Raw genomic sequence first — 21,659 nt, 5'->3', positions numbered from 1 at the left:
AGCCTCCATTCTACTTTTTCCCTGAATACACTGTAGTCGTATTGTTTCCCTCTTTTCAGTTATTAGTATAAAATTTACAAATTGGAAGACAAATGAGATTCAATTATAGTTATAGCAGGATGAGGGAAAGGAATGATTATATCATCAAGTTTAGCTGGAACAAAAGTTGGCCAAATAATAACTACTACTTATTCACCTCTTAGTGTGGCATGGAAAGTGTACTAGGCATTTTACATTTCTTTTTGATAATTACTAAATTCTTTCAATGTAGCTCCTAGCCTACTTGAGGCCAAGGCTGAGAAATTTGTATAACTAGCTTGCAGATAATAAATAGCTGATGTGATATGTGGCTTCAGATCATTCTTTTCAGAAGGTACATTATCCACTTTTCTTCATTAAAATCTCTTACTCCCAGAAATTAGTCCCCCCAAATAGCAAATTGAATAGTCTACAGATAAGATTTATATTACAGAAATCTCTCAAGGTAAGGATGACATTTTCTCTACCTTTACGATATTAAGTGCTCTAATATAGCTTACTATAATTAAAAGTCAAATGTTTAAGTCAATTTTTAATTCTTTTGGATTTTAATTTGGTAATCTATCAGTAACTAAAAGCTCTTTTCAGAAAATTTTGAACAAACTTTCAGTTTTTGACCTAGGGCAACACTTAATTGCCTTATGAATCATATTTATTATTATTATAAAATTTTACTTAGCTTAATTTAGTTTCATTTTGGCCTATATTTTTTTCAGGCAACACATTTCTAAGTTTGGGTTATTTTACAACTTCTCTGAAATTTTTACTTTTAGAAGGATATTTGAAGAGTCTCTTTGTTAATGAGGAAAACTGCAGCTTCTCAGAAAAACATTTCACTTCTAACTGAAATGTAAAAGCTCTTCTGACTGGGTATGTGTCAGTAGCAAGGAACATGAAGTGCAAATGCATGGTTAAATGAAAGCCATTTAAATATGTGCATACTAAATATGTCCTTATTTGAAATATATGTAAAAAAAAGAATCATGTACAATTGTTACAAAATACCTGAGTTCAATGCATTCTTAAGACTTTAAGCTATTTTGGAATTTTTATCAGATCAGTAGATTGGAAGGGGGTCCCATCTTCTATATTGCAAACTAAAGTCCAGTGATTTATTTTGTAGTAGAAACAATTTTTTCACATTTCTTGGTGTATTAGTTTCCTAGGGTTGCCCTAACAAAATTCTGTTTTCTCACAGTTCTGGAGGCTATAAGGCTAAGAGCAAGACATCAGCAGGGTTGATTCCTTACTATATCTCATAGAGACAATCTGTTCTATGCTTCTCCTATAGTTTTTAGTGGTTTTATGGCAATCTTTTTAGGTTTATTGGCCTGTAGGCACATCAACACATAACTCCAATCTATACCTTATTGTTCACATGGCCTTTTTCCTGTGTTCCTGTCTGTGTATAAATTAACCCTAATTATAAGTCCATTGGTCCTGTTGGATTAGTGGTCCACCCTATTTCCTATTTCTATTATTGGTCCACCTCATCTTATGAAATTACATCTATAGCTACTGTACTTCCAAGTAATTCACGTTCTGGGATATAGAGTTCAACACATGAATTTTTGAAAGGGACAAAATTCAACCTATAGTGGTTGGGGTTGTGACTCAGTGGTAGAGTGCTTGCCTGGCATGTGTGAGGCACTGGATTCTATCCTCAGCACTACACAAAAATAAATAAATTAAAATAAAGTTATTGTGTCCATCTACAACTAAAAAAATTAAAGACTCAACCTATAACACTTGCTGATAAAACAGTTTCAAAACCGATGCTTAAGTATTACCTTAAAACCACAACTAGAAATACATACATAAACTGGCATGCTATAGTTTGGATATTGTTTCAGTGTGTGCACAAAGGTTCATGTGCTGGAAGTTTGGTCTCCAGTGTGGCAGTGTTGAGTTAATGGGATTTTAAGAAGTAGTACCTAGAATAAAGTAATTTGGTAATAAGGGAACTATGCTTGTAAGAGATTAATGTTTTTCCCCCTCAGGAGTTCTCACAAGAACAAGTTCTTATAAAGTGAGACCACCCCACATGCCTGGACCCTTCTACATTATGCCATTCCCTTTCCTATTTCTCTGCCATGTTGTTATATAGCCAAGGATACCCTTGCCAGAGGCAGAACAGATAAGGCCACCTGATCTTGGACTTTAAGTATCCAAAACTGTAGATAAACTTTTTATCTTTATGAAGCACCCAGCCCCACATATTTTGTTATAGCCACACAAAGTGGACAAATAATACCATAATGGTAAGAAAAACTGTGCTACAACTGAAAAAAGAAGAGACAGTTCAGAAGCAAAAGATTTTATTTCTTATCTTTTATTATAGCATTATAGTTACACACAGGTACATTTTGACAAAATCATGTAAGCAAATAATTTTATTTCAATCCCCATTTCCCCACTTTCCCTTCCTTCCTCCCTCCCCTATTTTCCTTCCTTTCCTCTACTGATTTCACTTTTGTTTATTTATTTATTTATTTATTTTTATTGGTACTTTCTATATATACATAAAGAAATTCCCATTGACACATTTACATATGCATGTAACATGATTCTTTTAAATTAATTCCCTATTTCCTCCCCTTTTCATTCTTTCCTCCCTCTTGTCCTTCTTCTACTCCACTGATGTTACCTGTATCTTTATGATATTTGATCCCCACAACCACCATTTTTCCTGATTTTGCTCCTGCTTCCACATATGAGAGAAAACATGTGACCCTTAATTTTCTGAGTCTGGCTTATGACACTTATCATGATATTCTCCAGGTCCTTCCATTTACTGACAAACGCCATGATTTCATTCTTTTTTATGGCTGAGTAAAACTCCATTCTGCAAATATACTGCATTTTCTTAATCCATTCATCTTTTGACAGGCATCCTGGCTGATTCTGTAATTCTGTTAATGTGAATTATGCTGCTATAAACAATGAAGTGACTGTATCACTATAGTAAGGAGATTTTTAGTTCTTTTGGATAAATAGAGTAGGAGTGGGACAACTGGGTCATATGGTGGTCTTGTTCCTAGTTTTTTGAGGAATCTACATACTACTTTCCAGAGTGGTTATACTTATTTGCAGTCATACCAACAATATATGAGTTTACCTTTTTTCCTGCATTTACTATTATTTGTGTTCTTATTAATTGCCATTCTGACTAAAGTAAAACAAAATCTTAAGTGTAGTTTTGATTTGCATTTCCCTGATTGCTAGAGATGTTGAACATTTTTCATATTTTTTGGCCATTGTGTTTCTTCTTTTGAGAAATGTCTCTTTAATTCTTTTTAGAAGCAAAAGCTTTTAATTTGGCACAGAAAAAAACCAAGGGAAGTTTGAAACTGGAATTCAAAAACATTTTCATTACATAACAAGAATGTAAATTTATAAATTTTGTAATACTTTCTTTCAGGCTAGACAGTATTTGCACCTTAAAATATGAGAATTAGTAAGGAATAGCATGGAAGCAAAGATAAATAATATTAGGATTAGTGGATCATCTATCTATACTTTCTAATCTTCATCATCTGTTTTCCTCAAAATCAATAGCTACCCATCTCTTCTAATCATAAACAAATATCCCATCAATTAATAGCACTAAACACCCATTATAGGTATTGAAGATGAGTGACCTTCATAGAAGAAAAGGATATTTCATTTGTAAGAAACACGGAGAGATATCTACTTGAACCTTCCTTCACTTGCCAAATCCCCTCAGAGTACATGTGCCAGTCAGTGACCTCTGCTAAAGTTCTCCCAAAGCTGACTACTACCAAAATCAAGCCATTTTATTTGTGACAGTTTTCATTCTTCTTATTAAAATATCTACATCTTCATAAATGTACCCTCTGAAACACTGCTTTCTGGAATAAGTTAGAGTAAATCAATTCATATTCCATTCAGTAACTCATAAAACATTTGAAAACAATGAACTTGTGCCTCTAAGGTTTCCTTTCTGGAGCACCTTTACTGCAATCCAAAGGTGTCAATTTGATAAAGTTCCACCTGATAATATTCCAGAGGTGTCTTCCCAATGCAGTGTATGGTGTGGCTGTTAGTGCCCTTGCCTGGGTACTCTTTTTCAGTGCACACCAAGGTTAAAGTAGCTATTATATACATAAAATCATATTCTTGGTTTAAACAAATTTATATAAGGGAAAATAAATGTAAACTTGGTGGTTAAAATTTAAGTTGGGAAACCTGAAAGTGAGAGAACTGCACTTAGATATTCTGGTACTTTCTTTGTAAAATTACCCTGAAAAGCCTTTTGAAAAAGACTTGCTAGATGAGAAATATAACAAAGAGAAACCTAATTGCTCTGCATAACCAAGTAGCAGTAAATTAGGACTAATCTTTTGGCAGTCCAAGAAAATTTTTAATCCTTTTGCAGAAGGATAAGCTAAAATTATGCAAAACAAAAAAAACAAAATTCTAAATTACCTGGGAATGTTGGTTATGATAGTAACAAAAAAACATTAATTCCTAGCTAATCTCATGAGAAAGAAAGAGCAATTATACATCCAAGTTGCTAGATAAAAAGAAATGAAAGATAGTGCTAATTGCTGTAGATATTGTTGTTGCTGCTTGTTATGATTTAGATGTGAAATGTCCCCAAAAAGCTCATGTGTGAAAAAATGCAGGAAAGTTTAGAGGTGAATTGATTGTGTTATGAGAGTATTAACCTAATCAGTACATTAGTCCCCTGATAGGAATTAACTGGGTGGTAACTGTAGGAAGTTAGGGTGTGGCTGAAGCAGGTGGATCATTGGGGGTGTGCCTTTGAGGTTTATACTTTGTCTGTGGAGAGGATAGTCTCTCTGATGCCATGTTCCCAGCTGCTTTCCTCTGTCACATACTACTGCCATGATGTTCTGCCTCATCTGAGACTCAGAGGAATGGAACCATCTATCAATGGACTGTGAACCCCAAATAAACTTTTCCTCCCCTAAAATTGTTCCTGTTAGGTCTTTTTGGTCTCAGCAACAAAAAAGCTGACTAAAACATGGCTACTCTGAGAAAGGGTCATCAGAGGCAAAATCTAAGGTCTTCAGTATTTATATCACATAGTGATGGGAGATGGTTCCCAGAACTGACATGAAAAGGGAAGCCAAAAATGAGGCCTCATGGAATACCCAGGACACTCAAAATCCTGTATCCACAGTGGAAGTGAGTACTAGAAAACTTTTGTTAACCAGCAAGGAAACGTTGCCTACCAACTAGGTGTTACTTGTCCCCCCAAATGTAGTCTAAGAAGTTGAAACACATGTGGGCCAATACAGCTTTGGGAAAATTTAAATGAAATCTAAATTCAAAACTTCCTGATATTGAAAATGAGGCCAACTAAAAGCATAGGTTTTTATTCCAAAAATGATTAGACCCAGCTGAAGCAATAATTAGTGACTGAAAGCTTGTTATGAAAAAAATAATTGCTCACAATTACATAAAACAATGTAGAGATGAAAGATATAAAGTAAAGCTGAAGAGTAGTTGGAGGTGAAATGTAAATTCAATATATGTTTAGGATATGTTCTTGAAAGAGTAAAGAAAAGAGAGAATGCAGACCAGGCATATTAGAATGGAAAATGTATGAGAGATTTCCAGTACTCATTAAAGATATTGATATTTTAAAAGAAAATAACAAGTCCTATGTAAAATAAATAAAAATTATTTTCCAGTTATTTGAGTAATATGAAAATTCAGACCACCAATTAAAAATATGCATGTCATCAACAGCTGGATGTGGTATAATCCCAGCAGCTCAGGAGGCTGAGGCAGGAGAATTGCAAATTCAGTGCCAGCCTAAGCAATTTAGCAAGAACCTAAGCAATTTAGGGAGATCCTTTCTCTAAATAAAATGTAAAAAAGGGCTAGGGATGTTGCTCAGTGGTTAAGTGTTCCTGGGTTCAATACCTGGTACCAAAACAAAAAAAATCTACATAACAATGAATATGAAGCCAAAAAGACTTGGGACATTTTAAAAATTAAATGCATAGATTAGATAAAAGGGAATGTCAAATAAACAGAGCAGCCAAAGGAGGTGAGAAATAAAAACAAAGCAGACAAAACAGAAATAAGGAAAAGAAGCATTAATGAAAACAATGCAAAATAAAGATTAAACGTTGGCTATCTGAGTAGACTAATAAAACAAGAAAATCTCTAAAAATTATAATGATATTCAAATGAGAAAGATAAAAGAAAATGAGAGAGACAGAGACAGAGACAGGAGAAAAATAGTATACACCCAATATTAAAAGTGAAAAAGTACACATGACAACAGTTACGGCAGAAATTCTTATCATATAAGAGTACACTATGAAGAGTTGGGGATGTAGCTCAGTGGTAGAATGTTTGCCTAGCATGCATAATGTCCTGGATTCAATCTCAAGCAACACACACATACACACACATACACACAACAGTACACTATGATTACAATCAAGAAAGTGAAACATCAGTATTTGGAACAGAAAAATATTTACAAATAATATATTTCATAAGTAGTTAATATTCCGAAATAGAAAGGACTTCTACATATCAACAACAATTTAAAATATTAAAATAATGAAAAGACATGAATAAACATTTATCCAAAGAAGATGTATTAATGACCAATAAGCATATGAAAATATATTCAGCATCACTAATCATGAGGGAAATGCAAATCAGAACCACAATGGGATACCACTTCATACCCTTTAAAATGGTTATTATCAACAAAACAAAATAACAAATGTTGGTGCATATATGGAGTAATTGCAAACTCCCTATACTATTGAATGCAAAATGGTGCAGCTGCAATGGCAAACAGTATGGTGCTCCATCAAAGAAAAAGTAAAAAACATTACTATATGATCCATAAATTTCACCTGTGGATATATACCCAAAAGAAATAAAAGAGGGACCTTGAAGGGCTGAGGTTGTGGTTCAGTGGTAGAGCACTTGCCTAGCATGTATGAGGCAGTGGGTTCAATTTTAGCACCACAGATAAATAAATGAATAAAGATATATATGTGTATATATATATATATATATATATATATATATATTTTTTTTTTTAAGAGAGACCTTGAAGACATTATTTGTACAGTCATGACCATAGCAGCATTATTCATGATAGCCAAGGTGTGGAAGCAACCCAAGTGTCACTAATGGATGAACAGATAAACAATGGTATTTACAGACAATCAAATTTTTAGATGGATATTCTGCCATGCTATGAAATTCTTATTCATGCTATGAAATGGATAATCCTATGGACATTATGCTAAATGAAATAAGCTAGTCACAAAAAGACACATACTGTATGATTCCACTTATATAAGCTGTCCAGAGTAGTTAAACTAATAGAAAATATAATAGAGGTTGACAAAGGTTAAGGGAGAGGGTGAAATGAAGAGATGAATAATTGGTAAAATCAATTTTACAAGATGAGAATTTCTGGTGATTTTTTCTATAACAATGTGAAAATATTTAACCCAACTGAATTGTACTCTTAGAAATGGTTAAAATGGTAAATTTTATTTTAATTTTTTACCAATATAAAATATATATTAAAAGGAGTATTCCAGGGCTGGGGTTGTAGCTCAGTGGTAGAGTGCTTGCCTCTCTTGCTTGAGGAACTGGGTTCAATCATCAGCACCACATAAAAATAGATAGATAGATAGATAGATAGATAGATAGATAGATAGATAGATAAAAATATTGTGTCCATCTACAACTAAAGATAAACATAGTTAAAGAAATAAATAGGTCTGGGGTCGTGGCTCAGAGGAAAAGCATTCACCTAGCATACATGAGGCACTGGGTTTGATCCTCGGCATCACATAAAAATAAAATAAAGGTATTGTGTCCACCTACAACTAAAAAACAGATGTCTAAAAATAAATGAATAAATAAAAGTTTTATCAACAACTAAAAAAAGTCTAAAGAGTATTCCATGTATCTCTTTATACATAAAATTTTAAATGTGATAAAATGGACAATTTCCTGGAAAAAAAATATAATGTACTACAATCAATTCAGTAAAGTTTTTAAAAATTCTAAACAAACATATCAATCTTAAAGATAACAAATCATCGGTTAAACTGGTACATAGGATGGAGAGGGGAGAGAACCAGCCCAGAATGTTTCACATGGCAGTCAAAAAAATCTTTAGGGACTAGATCATTCTCATTTTAGACAAACTGTTCTAGGGAATGAGTAAGAGAAAAATCACCCAAATTATTCTATCAAGTATATAATAATCTTCACTCCAAAATCAGCCAGGACAAAATGTAAGAGGTATTATACACAAATCTTGCTTATAAAAATAGACAAGCTAAAATTTTTTTTTGAAAACTTCTTTATTTATTTATTTATTTATTTTTTATTTTTGATTGTTCCAAACATTACAGAGCTCTTGATAAATCATCTTTCATACATTTGACTCTATTGGGTTTTGAAGACAGTCACTAATATGCCATTATGTAAAAATGTGAGTATGTAACAGATGTGATTCTGCTATCTGTATTTGGGGTAGAAGCTAAAATATTAACAAATCAAATTCTGCTATGTAATTTAAAAGAAACCAAAGGTTTTAATCAGGTGTTTTATATCAAAAGTACAAGGATGTTTTAACATTAGAAAATGTAATTGTCATCCACATTTCTTTCTCAAAAATGTACTGTTGAGTTAAATAATTGTATAAGAATATAAATATATTAATACCATTTTATAAGCTATTTGATCCAGAAGAAGAGGTTGTATTTTATTTACTTATGTAAGTGCCTATTGTAAAGTTTTAAAAAGTGCCTTTATAGTAAAAGTTTTAAATGTGTTTAGGTAGAATACATTTTGACTTCAGGGTAGTGGTATCGTTGGGTTAGAAAGGGAGCCAAAGTAGGGGGCATGGGGCTTTATTTCTTTATATTTTATTTCACTATAAAATGATGCTTTGAAACAATAAAGTAAAATATTCTCTTTTTAGGGATTATGTGCATGTCTATGATAGAAAAAACATATTGTGATAAAAATCTCTACATCTTCTTAATTATCATATTCATTGTCTTTGAGCTGCTTTGCACTTTTTTATAGCTATAGATAATTGATAAGATACAGGGCTCAAATAAAGATCAACACTGTTACATTAAATTTATGCAACCTATGAAACTATCCTGCCTGATAGATATCTAATTAATTTCCTCTCCCACACCCCAAAATTTAAAAAAACAGTTTTGTCTTCATTTGCAATTCACCTCAGCTTTACTTTACTCCATATAACCTTGTGCTAATTTGATTTTTTTAAAACCGGTTATAACATCTGCCTGGCTTCCTCATGGCATATGTATAAAGTAAATTCTTTAACATGTGTTCGCTTTTATTTCTGTATGAGAGTCATGATTTCACTTTCTCTAAAAATTGTCTATTAACACTATTTTTTCTGTGAGTTTGTAATATTTCATAATTTTAAAAAATGGTTTGAGGAGACCTAAGATCTGAAAGGAGAAGAGGGATGGACCAGAGTTATACTAATAGAAGGCCCCAGTGGCATGGTAGAGAGGACTGGGCAGAAGCAGAAACAGCAAGCAAGTGGGATTTTCAGAGTGAGAATCATGGAGAAACTTTGAAACTATGGCTTTTAATATTAACTTTAATATTTATTTTAAATTTGGTTCCTCTTCTATGTCATGTTTTTCTCTATCTCCATTTTCCCCAAACCTTTAGCAAAATACATTACTCAATAGAGCCTGATAGTTGTGCTTTTAGGAATAAAGGAAGGGGTAAAAAAATTTAGCACTGCCAATACTACAAAAACACTCTTGAAGATCCATTGGTTATTTTCCCATACTGAGTTTCAAATTTTCAGTTATTTACAACAATTGGTACTTCTTTTTTTTGTTTGTGGCATCAATTAAAAAGAAAGATGTTTTAGGCCAAAATTTAAAAATGAAAAAAATTAGCCTGTTTTTTTTAATATGTGTGTGTGTGTGTGTGTGTGTGTGTGTGTGTCTGTTTGTATGTGTGTCAATGGATATTTTTTGTTTTATTTATTTATTTGTCTGTTTGTTTATTTATTTATTTATGTGCAGTGCTGAGAATTGAACCCAGGGCCTCACACATACCAGGCAAGTACTCTAACACTAAGCCACAACTCTAGCCCAATTTAGCCCATTTTTAAGTGAATTATTTCACAATATTTATAGTATTAATTTTGTTGGGTTACTATAAAGTCATATTATTTTTTCCTGATAAAGGTCATGGTTCATGTTAATAAAGATATTATTTCCTACTGGAAACCCTTGCTCCTGCCTATGGAATAAAATAAGAGATACTTTATTGCACCTTGACATTTCTGAAAGAGTATACAAGACAATTATGAAGATGATTTTATTCAGGCTATAGCAATAGGGAGCATGGTCATTAATAAGGAACATAACAAAGGAAAAGAAGACATCCTGGGATTGTAAAGACAGATAAACAAGAGAGTCATGTATGGATTTTATGAGAGTCAAAAGGAAGTATGGAGAGGGATTTATACGTCTCAAGATAAAGGAGGGGTGGAGGTGAATGTTACCTCAGAATATGAAAGAGCAGGTAGGCTCATTCTCAAACACAAAAAAAATGCAGAGAATTTTTCAACCATCATTGTTCTCTAGAAACATAGGGCTCAGATAAACTTCTACATTTTCAGTCTCCACTTTTGTTCATAAATAATTAAATTATTACAGCTCATAAGTGATCAAAAGTCTCCTGAATTGGAGCAACCGGTGTCAAAGAAAGTATCTCAAGGATTTTTTGCTGGCATTGTTCTGATAACGTTAACTCAGTTTAATATATGTCACAGATTTTTAGTTATCAAAAGATTATGGAAATTATGTTGAAATTGGAATACTAAAAAACATAATTGCTAGTAAAATAAAGTTTGTCAAAATAGACATTTGACTTGGTTTAACACAAATTTACATTTTTATAATCTTAATTATTTAGTAGAAATAACACTAATAATACACCTATATAATTTTAGGAAAAGCATTCCCTAGTGGAATAAAAATCTATAAGTATATTATACCTAATACTGATAAATCATAGAATATAATATTTTATTAAACCAAAAATATCAATCAAAAGATATTTGCTAAAGATTTATCTAAATTATGTAAGTTTGAATTCTTTACATATTTCTGATTTGGCTTCTGTACAAATAAATGTTCTTTAGGAGCTGGGATATAGCTCAGTTGGTAAAGTGCTTGCCTCCCATGCACAGGGCCCTGAGTTCAATCCTCATCACTACAAAAAAAGAAAAAAATAAGACAAACGTTCTTTAAATTAAATGCATTTAAAGTTTTGTGAGATAAATATCCTTATTTTCAGGGTATTTTAGGAATATTTTATTTATATAAGTGGGTTTTTAAAAAATCTCTAAAAGCCAATCATAGTAAAGCTACTTTAAGACATTTGATAGTCTTATGTGTTTATTTTTAATACCATCTCTGGAGGTAGGAAAATATTGCAATTGCACATAATAATAGTTAAATTATATGAATTGCAGACATAAATATCCTAACAATTAGAATGCTTCTGGCTTCAATTCTAAAATTTCAATCATGGCTCAATCATAAACATAATGTAAACCTTACCACTTAGGTATACACCTCCCTGTGGATGAGAAATTCAGATTTTCTGACACAATCTTTATGAACCAGAGGTGAACAATTTACAGAGATTAACAATTGTTCATACCATGAAACCAGAAAAAGTAGCCCCAGAAATCAAGCCATTACTCATTAAATTAAAAATGAAATTTTTACCATAAACAGAAGTCTATAGTACTGGAAGAGGTGTCAGATTCATGGCTGAGTTTCATATTACCTTCAGAAACAGAGTACAAGACTCTTAAGAGGCATTTTTTTTTTTTTACCCTGGGTGTGAAGTAAATGGGTATCTGAAGGCAAGGTACAATCCTATCAAAGTATGGAACTAAAGCTATGAAAACAAAGTGTACCAAGCAATTGAGAAGATTAGTTTAGCTGGGTGTGTGCCTGTAATCACAGCGGCTCAGGAGGCTGAGGCAGGAGAATGGAGAGTTCAAAGCCAGCCTCAGCAACAGCAAGGTGCTAAGAAACTCAGTGAGAACCTGTCTGTAAACAAAATATGAAATAGGGCTGGGAATGTGGCTCAGTGATTGAGTGCCCTGAGTTCAATACCTGGTGCCCCTCCCCCGCACACATACAAAGAAGATTATTTTATTCAGGCTATTGCAATAGGGAGCATATTTATTAGTTAAGAAAGAGCATCTCAAAGAAATGGAAGGAAATCTGAGGTTTATGGAAGCAAATAAACAAAGGACTCATCAATGAGTCTTATGGGTCTGATGCAGAAGGATAAAGTTTGTTCTTATTTAAGTCATTGAGTAAGGATGGGGTGGAAATTATATATTTGAGGTAGAATGATACTTTGAGGTTAGCAAGTTTTCAGTATACAAAAGCAAATGGGGATTTCTCAAACATCACTGACTTGGGGAGCACAAGTTGAGTTAACACTCACATTAAACCTCTGCAACCTATTAAAAAGAAGTCATATTAATATAGATATATATTTTAGATATATAATCCCATAACAAGGATGGTTGGTCATTTTTTCTCAGTAGAAACAATTTTTCATTTATATATGTAGATATAGTGGCAGTATTGGAGTTTTTATGCTCACTGTTTTTTCCTTGTAAATGATTTGTTCATCCTCTACTTAATGCACCTCCTTTGAAAAGCTTATATATATTTATTTTAATTGTTATGTATGACAGCAGAATGCATTACAATTCATATTACACATATAAAGCACAATTTTTCATGTCTCTGGTTGTACACAAAATAGAGCCACACCATTTGTGTCTTCATACATGTACTTAAGGTAATGATGTCTATCTTATTCCACTGTCTTTCTTACCCCCATGTTCCCTTCCTTCCCCTCCCTTCCCTTTGCCCTATCTAGAGTTCATCTAATCCTCCCATGCCCCCCTCCAAGCACATTACGAATCAGCATCTTTAAATCAGAGAAAACATTTGGCATTTGGTTTTTTGGGATTGGCTAATTTCACTTAGCATTATATTCTCCAACGCCATCCATTTACTTGCAAATGCCATGATTTTATTCTTCTAATGCTGAATATATTCCAGTGTGAGCATTGGTCATCATCTCTCTCACAAGCACAGAGAGAAATCCTGATAACCCTCCCTCCATCTTCCCATCTGTGTTCTCCAATAGCTCATTTAAGTATTCAAGCTTAGAATAGAAAAGGCTTCTAGTAAGAGATATGGGTGTGGTTCTGGTCACAACATCAATTATATGGGAACTGAATCACATGGGTGCTAACATAATTCTTCGTTAATGCAAACAACGTAAGTGTGTTAAAATGTAAAATTATTTTCTATTGTAGAACTTCTTAGAGACTTTAATATGATACATTTATAACATATCCCCTGTAAAGTGTATGTATGTATGTATATATATATATGGATATACATACATATATATTCATTCTATTTTGTTAAAGAAAAATATATAATTCTGATATTTGTTAAAAATAATTCAGAGAAAGAAAAGTAAATGATTATGAAAGCATATCTCTTAAATTTTACTTTATCTGGACTTCTGCTGGCTGTGAATGAATACTGAGGGATCGAAAAATATCCCTATGTTGTCTGCAACATACCCCAATATTGTCTGCAACTGTTGTGTGAATTCAGGCTCTTGGTTGACTTTATCTCCAAATAAGTTTTGACATCAGGCAGGGTTTTTTTCTTTGTTAATTCTTGAGGTTAAAATAATATGCACAATGATAAAATCTAAAAATAAAAACATGTAGATATAGTGTTTGAAAACTCCTAGGTTGGCTTTCTGGCAAAGAAAAACAAGGTTATTTTTTTATAATCAAGAGTCATTCTAGAAAGACTTAAAACATAAGTTGACATGCAAAGACATAAATAAATATATATATATATATATATATATATATATATATATATATATATATTTCCCCTATCCCCTGCTACCTGCTGTGGACAGTACTAATGTATGAAAGTACTAACAAATATATTTTTCAGCCCAATTAGTTTATAATTTTCCAAATATCCAAGAAAAAAGCATTTTTTTCTATTCCTTAGAATTTATAAAATTACTTAAGGTGAAATGCTTTTACACTAAGAGTGCAAGTCTCAGATTTTTTTTAAATTGCAACTTATTGTGGTTCAGAATTATAGAACATTGTTTGCCCCAGAAAAAAAAAGAAATACTGGGGACCCATGTTTTATATCTATATGTAATAAAAAAAACTGAATTAATTTTATTTCAAAATTACTTTTGACAAAGTTTCTTTATATAGGAGAATAAGGAGGATAATAAAAAGCAGAAAAGTAGAGGGTCTAAGAAATTTAATTCATAAATTATCATCCCTAAAAAATACTGATATACATAATTGAACCACTTATTTTTTAACTCTTCAAATAGTAATTATTTTTATGAAAAAATAGTTTTCACCTATGATTATTCTAATTGATTCTACATGAATTAACTCAGTTTATGATTTGACTATATAAAGTTAGTTTAATAATTTTTTATGTTTTCCGAGTTATGCTTTGGATAGGTATGTTAAGAATTTATCTTATCTTAAATATAAATATATTTTGTATATTTAAATGATTATAAAGATTCACAGTAAAGTTTCATAGATTTTTGTTATTAATAAACACCTTTGCAAAATTTTACACAATAACTGGAATAAAAGAATAAAGTATGTTTATTCTTTTATTTTTAATACACATGTGCAATATTTACTTTGTACCTACATTAAAATTAGCTTTTTTAGAAAGAGAATATACTTCTACAAGAAAATTTTTCCAAAATTGTTCTCAAAGATTCTAGGTAGCCAAATGTGTGGTTTCAGGGCATAATGAGCATCTTCGAATAAATCAGAAAATTCCCAGAACTTTTATTTTTCATGACTTCTATTTATGCCTTTACATTAATAAAACCTTGCCTTTGAAATTTCTGAGTGAATAGTGACTTTTAGCCCTCCCTGACCATCCTAATGAGTTAATTTAAAATTTTCTCACCTCTTTGGCATAGTGGCCAGAATCCATAAATTTTGTGGTGATGTGATTTAATCCAATTAAAAGGCCCCTTCTTCCCTGCTGTGAGGTAAGCTGCACCTCTTTTATGTTCCAGTTTTCTGGTATCCTTCCCAAAGGGTGCCAGTCCTAGATTAATTAACAACTTTGTAAAGCCTTCTTTCACTAAAGTGACTTCAGAATAACATGCTGAGTCTTTGTACAGTCAGCAGACTAACAATTCCATGATCAATCTATTTCTCTCTTTCTCTCTCTCCCCCCACTCATAGATATCTCTCTCATAATGAAATGTTGGAGTTGTGTGTTTATTTTCCTTACACCTAAATATCATAAGTCTGCACATGAAGATAATAATATACATAATATACTTCTTAATATTCCACTAAAACTGTTAAATAATATTGTGAGCCAACTCTGGTTTTTGATGATGAAAGAGGATCTTTCCAGGAAGTAATAAACAGTGTTTTATGTATGCTAATGTGTTCAGTTGTAGCTTTGGTATAAATTGGTATCTAGCATTCAATAATTCAAGAATGTTAGTGGTGTTCCATCTAACATTCCATCTGAATGGAAGGTACAACTCTACAAAGCGTGATATTTGTCAAGGGTGAGAGTGCTTTACAAAATCATGCCCATCTCATAATGTTGCAATTATACACTTTTTTCTGTGTGTGGCGCTGGGGATTGAACCCAGGGCCTTCCACATGTGAGGCAAGCACTCTACCAACTGAGCTATAATCCCCAGCCCTATACTTTTTGTTTGATAATGGTGAAACATAATGTTCAAGAAAGGTAAAATCATGACTTACATATGGATATAAAAATAAATGTGGTAAAAATTTTATCTTACTCCTATGAGGGAATCAGATAGTTATTATAACTGGCTCAGAAAAAAAAACTGAAAAAGAACAAATTTATATTGAGTAGAGGAACTCAATTGCAATTGAAAGCAAGATTGTTTTTCTAGGAGTGGGAAATTATGAATATGTTCATTAAATGTTGATTAAATATCTGTCAATATAGGATTTATATGTATATAAACTCAACTAAAGTTTAAATGATTATAAAATAGCTCAGAGGTAAGAAATAAGGCTATATAGAATCAGATAACCCAGAAATACATGTTGTAGATAACATGTACATTTTCACTGAAACATATTTTTTCTACAGTAACTTCCTGATTGAGTTTCTGATAAGTTTCTTGTATATTTATACATCATGCTCCACTTAGTGGATTTAGAGTGGAAAAAATTTACATATAGTACTGGGCTATATAATCCCCTATGTTAGTTATTAAACCTATCATAAAGAACTACTTTTAAATATTGAAAAATTTCTCAACAAACATTTAATAAGATTACTCATGTGAGCATAATATTGAGAAGCATGGATATATACAAAAGAATATATTCAAAATGAATCCATTTAGCTAGTTCCAAAACAGGGAAAACTATTCTATTTTGTTTATGAATGCAAGTATATAAAATACAATTACAAAGAAAATTAAGGATATAAGTATCATAAAATCCATGTATAAAAGAAGCTCTTATTTGATAAACAATTTTGCTGACAAATTGAAAATAATTTAAAATACTGCATCAAATTGGTATGATATATGACCAGTTCACATACCATTGCTCCTTGTTCTCACACTCAGTCACCATAGTATCCTTCAATGATTTTATACTATTTCAGATCCTGTGCTGGTATAATGCTCCAGGGCTTATGTGTAGGATAGAATATCTCATCAAAGAGTGTTCTAATGTATTCCTCTTTTCTTACACATCATATGCTACCATTATAATAAAAATCATTGTTGGGGAGGGGGAGTTATTTTCCCTCTGTCATCCTGTATTCCCTGGCTGAAGCCCTGCAAATTAGACTGAAAAAGATTAACAAAAGAAATACCAACAGAAGTTTATTAACAGGTGCATCATCTATACACACAAAAGCATTTAGTGATGAGTAACCCAAAGGAGTAGTTAGAACTTGGACTTACATAGCATCATAATAAAAGGACAAGAATGTAGAGAAGAGACAAGACAAAGGAAGAGTTTAGCCTTCCAAGGGTAGTAAACTGTGAAAAATTTAACATTATTGGGGAAACAAAAAGAGTGTTTATTTTTTTCTTTATGTGCAGATCAACCTTAACAACAACTTTCCATCTTCTTTGTTTTCACAGAATACCCTAGAGAAGATACTTAATGCTAATCCTTGTTTCTTATAAACATCTGCTTTTTAATCATATAAGAGAAGTTCAAGAAAGCTTCTTTCTGCATGCATTGAATCTCAAATACATTTAGTTCAAAATAATCCTTATGCTAAAGTGTTATTTTGGGGCATCATATTTGGAACCCCTTTCTCATATAGATATGAATGCACTCAAGACTGGCCCTAAAATATTCTGTGGTACAGTTTTCTTCCCTGAGAAGTAGTAGAGGCATAGATCTAGGTAAATAGTTAAGGGCCCTAGAATACACATTAAATGAAGCCTAAGTACATAATATTTTTAAAACTTATTGAACTCTGGAAGAGCGAATTCAATAAGCTAAGTACAACTTGGATTATTTAGAATTTTTAATAGCGATGCTAGTGACATTTTACACAGGACAATTCTTGAGTATAAATTGTCTGTACCCTAAACATTGCTTGATACTTAGCATTGTTGGCTTTAACACCAGATGCCAGTAGCACCTAAGTCTTTGTGACATCCAAAAATGTTCCACTCATTTCTAGTCACTCTTGGGGTATGTACTACCCATAGTTGAACTACTACCACAAAAGTCAAGAGATGGAAGCAACTCCAATGCCCATAACAAATAAATAAATGAAGAAACAAAATGTGGTACATAAAAAATAGAATTGAACATTATTCAGTCTTAAAAAAGAAGGAAATTTGGGCACAAGTTATAACATGAATGAACCTTGATCATGGTATACAAGTGAAGTAATGCAATAAAAAGATAGATATTGTATGACCCCCATTTACTGTATGTGAGTAGTCATACTCATTGAAATAAGTAGGATGATGATTGCCAAAGCCTAGGGAAGAGGGGAAAATGATGAGATAGTGTTTAGTGGGTATGGAATTTCAGTTTTGCAAGATGAAAAATTTCTGGAGATGGGTTGTACAGCAATGTGAATATTCTTAACACTACACAAAAATGATTATGTACACTTAAAATGAATAAGATGAATTTTACACTTTACAGTTATAAGATGATGAATTTTATGTATGTTTTATCCAATTTTCAAAATGCTACTGTCAATCAGAAATACTAAGGAAAATGTTATTTTAGTGTATATAATATATTACTTATATAATGGAACCCCTAAATAGTAACATTTTATTAACAAATTATAACTTTAAAATTTGCAAGGCGAAAAACTAATCATGCATTTTAAAATCTCAAGGGGGATTTCTTTCAGATACATTCTTTACAATGAATCCAGTTCTCTTACTTAGTGATATGTCCTGGGAGAATATTTTGTGGAAGTCTTAGGTGTCTTCTATACAAGTTATTTCACAAAATTTTTGCCCAATAAATGCATCCAAAAATAATTCTGGACAGGAATGTGAACTCTTATTAAAATTAAATCTATTAGCACAACTTTCAGAACTTAAAGGAATAACTGACAGGATTTTAGACCCTAGAGAGTCTTGGATATTTTTTCATGCCTCAAATCTTACAAATTGTCTCTAGAAGTGCTCTTTATCCATCATATTGCTAGGGAGTAATGTCTCTTTAGGATGGAACTTAATCTCAAATTTATTGCCACGTCCTACAATCAGTGTTTCACTTAACTAATGGTAAATTTTGAGTTTTCTAAATGTCACATTAAAAGAGAAATAGGAAAACACATTTAAAATATTAATCTTACATCAGGAGATCAAAGTTTACTTAGGTTTGATTAAGTTAAGTTAAAAGTAAAGGCAAAACTAAGTTATTATTATCCAGATAAGATAGAGCTAAGGTAATGCTATAGAGATTGATGTTAACATATGAACTGATCCTAACAGTGTTAAAAAGGGGTTATGAGTTTTATAAGATTTTTTTTCAAAAGTTTATATATCTGAGTTTCTTCTATTGATGCATAGAGTGTCTTTCTTTATATCTATCCAGATTCTTCCCTTTATTGTAGTCATTTTTTAAAGAGTAGTGCCAAAATGTGGATGTAAGGGGAAGTGTGATCAGAAATGTTATTTCTAAGAAGTTATTTAGTTAAGGAAAGGGTGTGTGTTGTTATTTAATGTAAAAATTGGCTTGAGGAATGAGAGATTTACTTAAAAGGCTATTGCAATAGAGGGAGGAGAACTATTTTGATATTGAATACTCAGACCTGAAGATCTCTAAGCATCTCAAAGGGCAGGCAGATATGGCTTGCCTTCTCCTATCACCCCCTCTTTCTTTCTTCCTTTTTTGAGTTGCAAGGTTTAAGTACTGAATACATTCAAGGTTTATATCATGATTTTATAGATGTATATGTTGTGTAATAATGATAACCATAATCAAATAAATTAGCACATCCATCACCACCCATGTGCTATATTAGATCCACAGAACATATTCATCTTATAACTAAAACTTTGTACCCTTTGACCAACATCTCTCCATTTCCTCCCACCTCCAGCCTCTAGCAACCAGAGTTCTCTTTGCTTGTGTGAGATCTGAACCTCCATGTTCAGTATAGCACAAGATATGGAAATAACTTAAGTGCCTATCAAAGATGGAATGGTTAAAGAAAATATGATACACACACACAGTAGAATATTATTTAGCCACAAAAGAAGGAAACCTGCCTTTTTGGCAATGTGGATGAATCTGGAGTACATTGTGGTAAGAGAAAATAAACGAGGCCCAGAAAAACAAATATTGCATGACCTCACTTATATGTGAAATCTAAAAAAGTCAAACTTGTGGCTTTTCTTTATGGGGAAGTATTAAAAAGTCTAGAAATAACTAGTTGTGGGGATATGAAATGAGCAAGTACAGTGATCCATAGTTAAACAACAACAACAAAAAGTTTTTCTTTGAGGTCAGCTGCTCTTCTTGGAGGGGCCTTTATGGGGAGGTATGTGTGTTCTACATTCCAGTGTTTGCTTAAGCTCAAGTGTGAGACAAAGTTCAAGGGTCTGGGGGAAACAGAGAAGCCTGACTAAAATTTGGTCCTGTTGAATTAGAAGGTACAGGTCCACAGAGACAAACCATTTAGATAATCATTTATGAGACAAGTAATGGGAATTTAGAAGGTATGCATCTTGCCGTAGGTAAACAAGGGGTCCATCTGGGAGTTTTATCTACATAGGAGGTAAGGTTGTTCTGTGTAGTAACCCATTTCTCAGAACATGAAAGGATGAGGGATTTTCTTAGCTGTTGCTATTTACAACAGCACAGGGCTCATGCAAAATTCAACATTGTAAGCAGCATATCAGAGCCATATAGGTTGTTAAAGAATGGAGTTCAAGTTTTAGTTCTCCAGCCTATTTGGTGTTTAACTCTGCCAAGTCCATTTGACATCTTTGTGCCTCAAACTCAATAAAGATCATGATACATACTCAACTTAATTATAAAATTGTATCAAATGGCCAGAAAAGTAAATTAATTTTAATAGGATGAATAAATTTGCTACTATTAAATCATCTGTAAGTTATACCTTCTAAAGGCAGCTGCTTCTTGATTATTGTTTGTCCATGGAAATATCACTTCTCATTTGTTCAAGTGCTGTGCTATTGTACTAAAACCCAATCCAGAATATTATAGACTACAAGTGTTTTGGTTCATAATACACATTTGTTGACAGTTCAGGAAAATTCTAAACATTGATAGAAATGATTTTTACATATGTATTCATTTATGTATTACATTTTCATTATTTCTCATGAGAAAATCTCTTAGAAACACAGGAGAGAATTGAACTCAATGTCTAATTGGTTAGAGAAGAAAAAAAAGTTTCATAGGTTTCACAGTGGGACCTCTCCATATCTTCACCAATGTGATGAAGTTATGTGAAATTTTTGCATAATATTTATAGCAAAACACATAAAAAGAAACATTGTAACAATTTGGAGATTAAAATAACTAACAGAATGATATAATGTGGAATAAGATTGAAACTTATAATTTTTTCATTTATCATTAGTTTCATTTACTTATACATAATATTAGAATTCATTTTGATATAATTATGCAAGAATGGAATACAATTTGCTCTAATTCAGTTCCCAGTACTTCCCTTTTCTCTCCCTGCCCCCTATTCCCTTCCCTCTGTGCTACTGATCTTTCTTCAATTTATAGTTTTTTTTTTAATTAGTGTCATAAAGATGATACTCAGTGTAGTATATTCATATATGTTCATAGGAAAATTTTGTCATATTCCTTTCACCATTCTTCGCTTTCCTCCTCCTCCTCCACCCCTCAAGATTTTCCTCTACTATACTGATCTCTCTTTTACTTCCATAGAATTCCCCTCCCTTTTTTCCTATTCCCTTGTGCCGCCCCTCCACCACCA

This window comes from Urocitellus parryii, chromosome X (genome assembly GCF_045843805.1).
Source record: "Urocitellus parryii isolate mUroPar1 chromosome X, mUroPar1.hap1, whole genome shotgun sequence".
Taxonomy (NCBI): domain Eukaryota; kingdom Metazoa; phylum Chordata; class Mammalia; order Rodentia; family Sciuridae; genus Urocitellus; species Urocitellus parryii.
Note: the sequence above shows the minus strand (reverse complement) of the source record.